Genomic DNA, 6739 nt, shown 5'->3' with positions numbered 1-6739 from the left:
TAGAGGTCTACATGGACGCAGAGGGAGTAGCTATGGTGTTGATGTGACACAGTTTGAAGCTCAATGCTTTGGCAATTAGCATAAAATGCTTGAATATTGATAATGTATTGGATTTGCAGCGCTTTTTCATAGACATTCAAAGTGCTTTACATTGCATTATTCTTTCACGTCACAAATAGTGGTAGTAAGCTACTACTCTAGCCACAACTGCCATGGGTCAGACTGACAGAAGCGAAGCTGCCCAACTGCACCATACCCTCCAACACTCACTCACCACATTCATACTAGGCAATGTGGGTGAAGTGTCTTGCCTGAGGAAACAATGACTTTCATGCAGTCTCTTGTCTTTTTGTACTGTCAAGGAAAAGCCCTTACATGGCTAGTCACAGTTCACAGTTATTTGAAGGTCAGTTTTGATCAGCTCAATGCTGCACCTGTTTCAAGAGTCTGACTATTTACTGTTCATCAGAGAGAAAATTCTCTCAACATAGGGATTTGAGCCAGGCATGCAGAGGATGAATGAAACGATCCTGAACATGTTCATCAGTTTGGTTTTCGCAGTTTTTTTGTAAACTGCTGTCCACTTCTCAGGAATGAATTTTGTAGCATCCTGTCTGGCTTTTTGTCTCTCCTCGTGGCTGGCGCAAAACTCTTCATAGAGTTGATCCATGCTGATTTACAGTAGAGGGCAATCACCACCTGCTCCAGGTTGTAGAAAGATGGCTCCTCATAGAGCAGACTTTACCCACGTCTTCTTAGCTTCCCCTTGTTATAGCTACAGACCTTTTTTGTTTTTTCACCAGTGTTTCCATATTTTCTGCCAACAGCCACTCACAAACAAAACTCAACGTTAGCGTGATGTGAAACTGCTGCGCACCAAGGGAGCTGTGATTGGCTGATAGGTGTCACTATGAACATGATTATTGTATGGTTGGTTAATAGCTGTCTGATATGTAGATCAGTAAAGTTTGATCAAACGACTACATTGAGTGAACGGCAATATACAGCACAAGGAATTTTCGGCCAGGACGAACAAATGTTATTCAAAATACAGGACGGTTGACAACCCTAGCCATTGCTAACAGTAAATAAACTGTTGCTAACTGTTGATCATGGCTATCAGTGGAGCTTCCGAAAAGAAAGTCCTATTCCTCCTCTTTTTATCATCACCAACATTTGGATAACCAAGTAGGTTATACAAAAATAAATGGCATATTTTGGGTACTTGTGATTTGTATTCAGCAACCACAAAGATTATTGTCAAATCTGCTAGGTTATAGATCAAAGGTTTCTACAATGTTTTGCACCAAACAATGTTGCAGAGTAGCTAATATTTTGTTGCAATATTGATACCCACAGCCTCTGGTTTATTAAAGTGGAAAAACAAAGCTTTACAAGAAGAATTCTCTTGGTTAAAGGTGGTCTAGGTCTAGGTGTGATGTTTTTCAGGTTATTTGCAGCAGTGCACTCACTGACATACACAAAGCGTGCTTCAGCTCACTGCACTTATGTTCAGTCCTTGACCTACAAGTCAAAGAAGCTATATTTTCACTCTATTTGTGGTTTTTGTGCTGGGTGAATCTATCGGTTAATGAGTTTAGCTACAGTTGGGTTTTTTTGAACTTCTACTGGCACTGGTAGGTTTTGCTCACCTTTAGGTGAAAGTGCCAGACAAGTTCTTTCAAATAAAATTCCAAAAAAATGCCCTGTGATGGATTTGTGCATTGCCCAGGACTAGCCCCCAGTGACAGCTGAAGAAAGTCACCAGCAGACCACGACCCTGAAAAGGAAAAAGGGTGTCATAAAATTAATTAATGAATGCAGGAGCTCATGCAAATTGCATTATTACATTACAGGGACCAGAAATTAATCACTTAATAAATTATATATTTAATGAAAGTTTAGCCTGTCTGTTCATGGGGGAAACACATATGAGCAGATTGTGATGGACAAGTTATCTGCCTCAATCCTCAAAAATGATCCATGTGATAAATTGCATGATATAATGGTTAAGAATTGGAGGATTACTATGAACATGGGTACACAGAGGATGGAGGACAACCCAACCCACAACCCGCAAACACAACCCACATATACCGGTACCAACTTCTGAATGCCTCCAAACAATTCCAGCCAACATTCTCTCCAACCCTTTCATGATGATATGATGTTTATTTTTCTCCCGGTCACAGTAAACAATGTTTTTATCTTAAACATCTTAAAATACAATTTCTCTTTAGATTAGTACTTACTTTCCTATCAATGTATGTATGGAGTTGGAAACAAACAGAAAAACAAGGGTTTCAAAATGTGAGCTTTTTTCTTCAATAAACGTATGCAAAAAGCAAACAAAGCACAAGGGTGCATTCACACCAAACGCAACTTCAGCGACTATAGCTCGCTTCTTGGCATTATCTACTCTGCCAATTTCAAAGCCAGTTTCAGGCTCACTTTTCATTTTCACACAAAACATGGCTGATCCAACCACGATTGCGGTATGTACCAAAAATGACGGAAGTCCCACACGTGGTATTTTATATTGTATTATTGCAGTCCCAGTAAAAAGGAGCACAGGTGTCATACAAGACGGGGTAGCCGCATACAGCCATGATGACTCTTTCCTCCATGTTTCTCCAGTGATGTGATGAGCGTGAAAGTGACGTAGGGAGAAACTCATTGCTGATTGGATGATGCAATACAGCATCACTGAAAATTGCTTGAAAAGTTCAAAATGTTCAACTTTCAGCGACTTGCTGCGACTCAAATGCGCAGTTGAGTCGCTGGAATTGCGTGAGTCGTAATTGAAGAGAGGTACCTTGACGTTGCATCATTTACGTTGATTTTGAATGTAATCTGTCACCAGAGTCACTGAAGTTGCTTTCGGACCTTAAAAGTGTAAAACTGTTGTGGAACGAGCTGTAGACTTTAAACATAACATCATTTTTCCTGTCCTCTGGCAGCCTTTGCAGCATGTCGGTCATTGTTGGTCAAAGCAAAGACTGGGAATGAGGTTTGGATCAGACCAATCACAGCCCTTATTGTCCACGTAGTCAGGATTGTTGGGAGGCACGCGTCAGGTTACGGCGTTGGGGTCTGCGTCAGCACAGATGGCTATACGTAGCTATGGTGTCGAAGCAGAAGCACGATTTAGGCTTTAGACCATGTATTAGTGAGGATGAGAAGCTAGTGCATCAAAGGGAGTAAAGCTGCTGCTTCACATTTAGAGGAACCAGGGGAGGTGGCTCAAGTCTCTGGTGTGGATACAACCAGGGCACTAAACTCATTTCAGGCTTGTACAAGTGAGAGAAAAGGGCTGACCCTGGGGATTTCAGAGAGACTAGATCTCCTGGTTGGTTGGGGAATATCTTGAGATTTGTCAAAAGGAGCTGGTGGAAGTGCGTGGACAGGGCTACGCTGAAGCTACTGGCCCTGCAATCTGTATTCTCCAAGCCAAGATGTTGACATTTCATCGATTAGGTAAAGGGTTGATGTCAAAGAGACGGACAATGGTTCTCCTTGTTCTAAAATGTGATGAGTAGCTCATAACCCAGCTTTATGGAAAGCTGCATGACGGCATTGACTTCATGATTAGTTTTATCCGCTATGTTGACAACGTCACACAATTCAGTCTAGTTGTGTGTAATTCACTAGTTAATAAAAATTTAATTTATCTTGATTTAAAACATTTTGTGTGCGTGTGTGTGTGTGTGTGTGTGTGTGTGTGTGTGTGTGTGTGTGTGTGTGTGTGTGTGTGTGTGTGTGTGTGTGTGTGTGTGTGTGTGTGTGTGCGTGCGTGCGTGCGTGCGTGCGTGCGTGCGTGCGTGCGTGTGTGTGTGTGTGTGTGTGTGTGTGTGTGTGTGTGTGTGTGTGTGTGTGTGTGCGTGCGTGCGTGCGTGCGTGCGTGCGTGCGTGCGTGCGTGTGTGTGTGTGTGTGTGTGTGTGTGTGTGGTAAAATCAGTCACCTGAATGTCATTGTGTTTTCAGTGAGGTGTCGTCACTGCTCTCTTATATGAACAGCAAAATCATTGGGTACCTGTGAGGGTGTGTTCTGGTAAAATAGGAGGAGCGTTGCATTTATGGGTCAGAAATACCAATCAGGAAAACCGATCAGCAACTGGAAAACATCTGTACGTTAAAGCTGAGAGAAGAAAGCAGTCAATCTGGGTATCCGATCAGTAAAACGTAGGTCACTTAAGACACACACACACACACACACACACACACACACACACATACACACACACACACAGGTCCGTGCACCATGACAACACAGCACTGTATGCAGCATGCATTGGATGCTATCTTTAATCATCCTGTGGTTTGCTGCAGAGGGAGAATATACAGTAACACACACACACACACTTTCTCTATACCCACTGCCCACCCCCAACAAACCTACCCTTTCCTAGCCCATGATGTAATGCTATCAGACCACTCCTCTGCTGCTTTTCCCTCCCTCTGTCTTACACACACCCCTCTTTCTCTCTTTCTATTGGTGGCTGATGCCTGCATCTGCTGGATCAGCCCTGACTGTCTTCACACCCTCACACTCCCATTTACACCCACTGGCATGCACACATGTGCAGACACACTTACACTGCCGACCTCCCCATCTTACACACACACACACACACACACTCTCTCTCTCTTACACATACCCCACCAGGGGGATTCCTCCACCACTGCAGCCTCAGCACGCTCCATCTGCCTCCGGAAAGCACGGTGAGTCCATCTTTTTTTCTCCTGACAGCAGGTGATTTGGGGTTCACAATCAGACATGGATGAAAGCATGTTTTATTTAAATATGTGGAGAGTGATGGAGGCTTTGCTACTAATGCAGCCGGAGGGAGGGAGATGCTCATGGCTGAGTTTGTAGTGATGAAGTGGTGTGAGGATGCTCAGTTACTACAGATGCCGGTCATCTTGGCTCTGGGTACCATTTGATCAGCTCATTATATAGCTTTCTACTAGTAAGGAGCTGCAAACACGTTTATTTTATTTTTTTTAATCACCAAAGAATTGTATTATTGTGCATGTGTGTACAAATGCAGTTTGTTTAATGATTTTGATAGAATGTTGTATGTCCTTCTCTTTAGTAGATGTTAATGTCTTTCTCCTTGAAGAAACACAGAGACCTACATCACTTGATATTAAATCTGCTGCTGCTGCTGCATTAAGTTCCTATGATGGTACACTTTGATGTGACTTTCTCCAGTTGCACTGACAACACAAACTATAGCTTTAATAAATCTTTGGGGTCCCCTTATCCATAAATGGCTTGTGTTGTGTCATTGATCAAACAGGGCGTGCATATGTGTGAACTTGTGTGCCTGTGACATTTGGACTCTCTGGCTTCTCCATTATGTGTTTAGGGCTCCTTCATTGTGAGACACAATGATATTGAGTCCAAAAGGCAAAGTAATTATTTTATAGTGTTGGCCTTTGACTGCTAAATGACGTAATAATGATAATGTAAAATTAAATTAGTGATGCACCCCCCTTTCTTCCTATGTTGACATAGCTGTGTGTTGCATCACTGCACTGCAGTTTTACCTTTTATATGCAGTGCATTGAAATATTTATGTCGAACAAGGATGGTCTACCCCAGATGTGGACATTCTCATTAATAATTCATCCAGGTGTTTTTTTTCCTTTTCTATATCACACTGTACAAATTGTAAAACTACAGAATAATCACTTTTTTCTTTCCCAGCGTAAGCAATTGTTCATTTTTTTAATCAGATTTTATTGATCAGTGTGATTGTAGATTCTTTGATTTGATCTATAATCAGTAGGCAATATTATCAGCCTACTGATATCAGCCAATATTTGTCATTAAATGTATTATCAGTTGACATTAATATTGTTTTTTCCACAGATATCGAAACAACTATTTTAAAAATGAAATGTCAATTTTTCCATTACTGTGGTTAAATTAGTTAGGCTTAACGTGTTGTTTCTATGAAGATAGATACATAAAATGTAAAATAAAATAACATTGGGGTGAGGGGTCTATGTATATACAGTATTGGTGTCGGTTAATATTGGAAACTATAGAACAATCAGTATTGGATATCGGCAAAAAGCTAACATCGAACAACCCTACAAAATAGCTATTATTCATATGTTGTGTATTGTTATTCTAGCCTTTAAACAAAATTGAGTTTTCTTGTTACTTTCGGTAATTGTAGCTACAAGCACAAAGAAAAAGCACAGCCAAGATGCTTTAAATAAAACTAGCAGATCTAGTTTGAAATTATCTGCAGTCTACTATTGGACAGCGTGTGCAAATATGCCTGTAGATTCTGTAATCGATGTCTAGCATGTGAGACGGCTCTACCTTGAGGCTGTTTAACTCTGACAGTCTCTGAGGGCTTCAGTAGGAAGTAATTAGGATGGCGGTCCAACGGAAAAACACTAATAAAGCAACAGGAAGGCAGGAAGTGCAGCGTATGGTGCGGTTCCTTTTGGCTGCTGAAGCATTGCTCGGTTGCTTATAGGGTTAGCGTGTGGTCACACTGAGATAGTTTATTGATTTCTTACTGTTTGAATTCCATTACAGCCAACTGCAGATGTTTCTCCACCGACCCACAGACCTTTAAAAGTTAGACCAAAGCTAATATTGTAGTAATACGCTGAACTTTTGAGACTTACATGAGCCTATAGGTGGTAATTTCCTCTTTGGAGCAGCGGCTCAGATTTTAGATTGTCCTCTGATTGTAATGCTTGAACCATTTCA

General features: G+C 41.4%; 1 protein-coding gene across 1 annotated transcript in view; it reads left to right on the top strand.

Annotated features, from left to right (window-relative positions):
• Positions 1–4541: 4541 nt before the first annotated feature.
• LOC114457865 (semaphorin-4B-like) overlaps positions 4542–6739 on the top strand; it is an 82423-nt gene continuing 80225 nt past the window's right edge. Inside the window, exon 1 of the mRNA XM_028439996.1 lies at positions 4542–4722. The gene's annotated coding sequence lies outside the window, so the exon portion shown is untranslated. The remainder of the gene's footprint in view (positions 4723–6739) is intronic.

The sequence above is a fragment of the Gouania willdenowi genome, chromosome 3 (genome assembly GCF_900634775.1).
Source record: "Gouania willdenowi chromosome 3, fGouWil2.1, whole genome shotgun sequence".
NCBI classification, from domain to species: domain Eukaryota; kingdom Metazoa; phylum Chordata; class Actinopteri; order Blenniiformes; family Gobiesocidae; genus Gouania; species Gouania willdenowi.
Note: the sequence above shows the minus strand (reverse complement) of the source record. Positions and strands in the feature narration are given on the sequence as shown.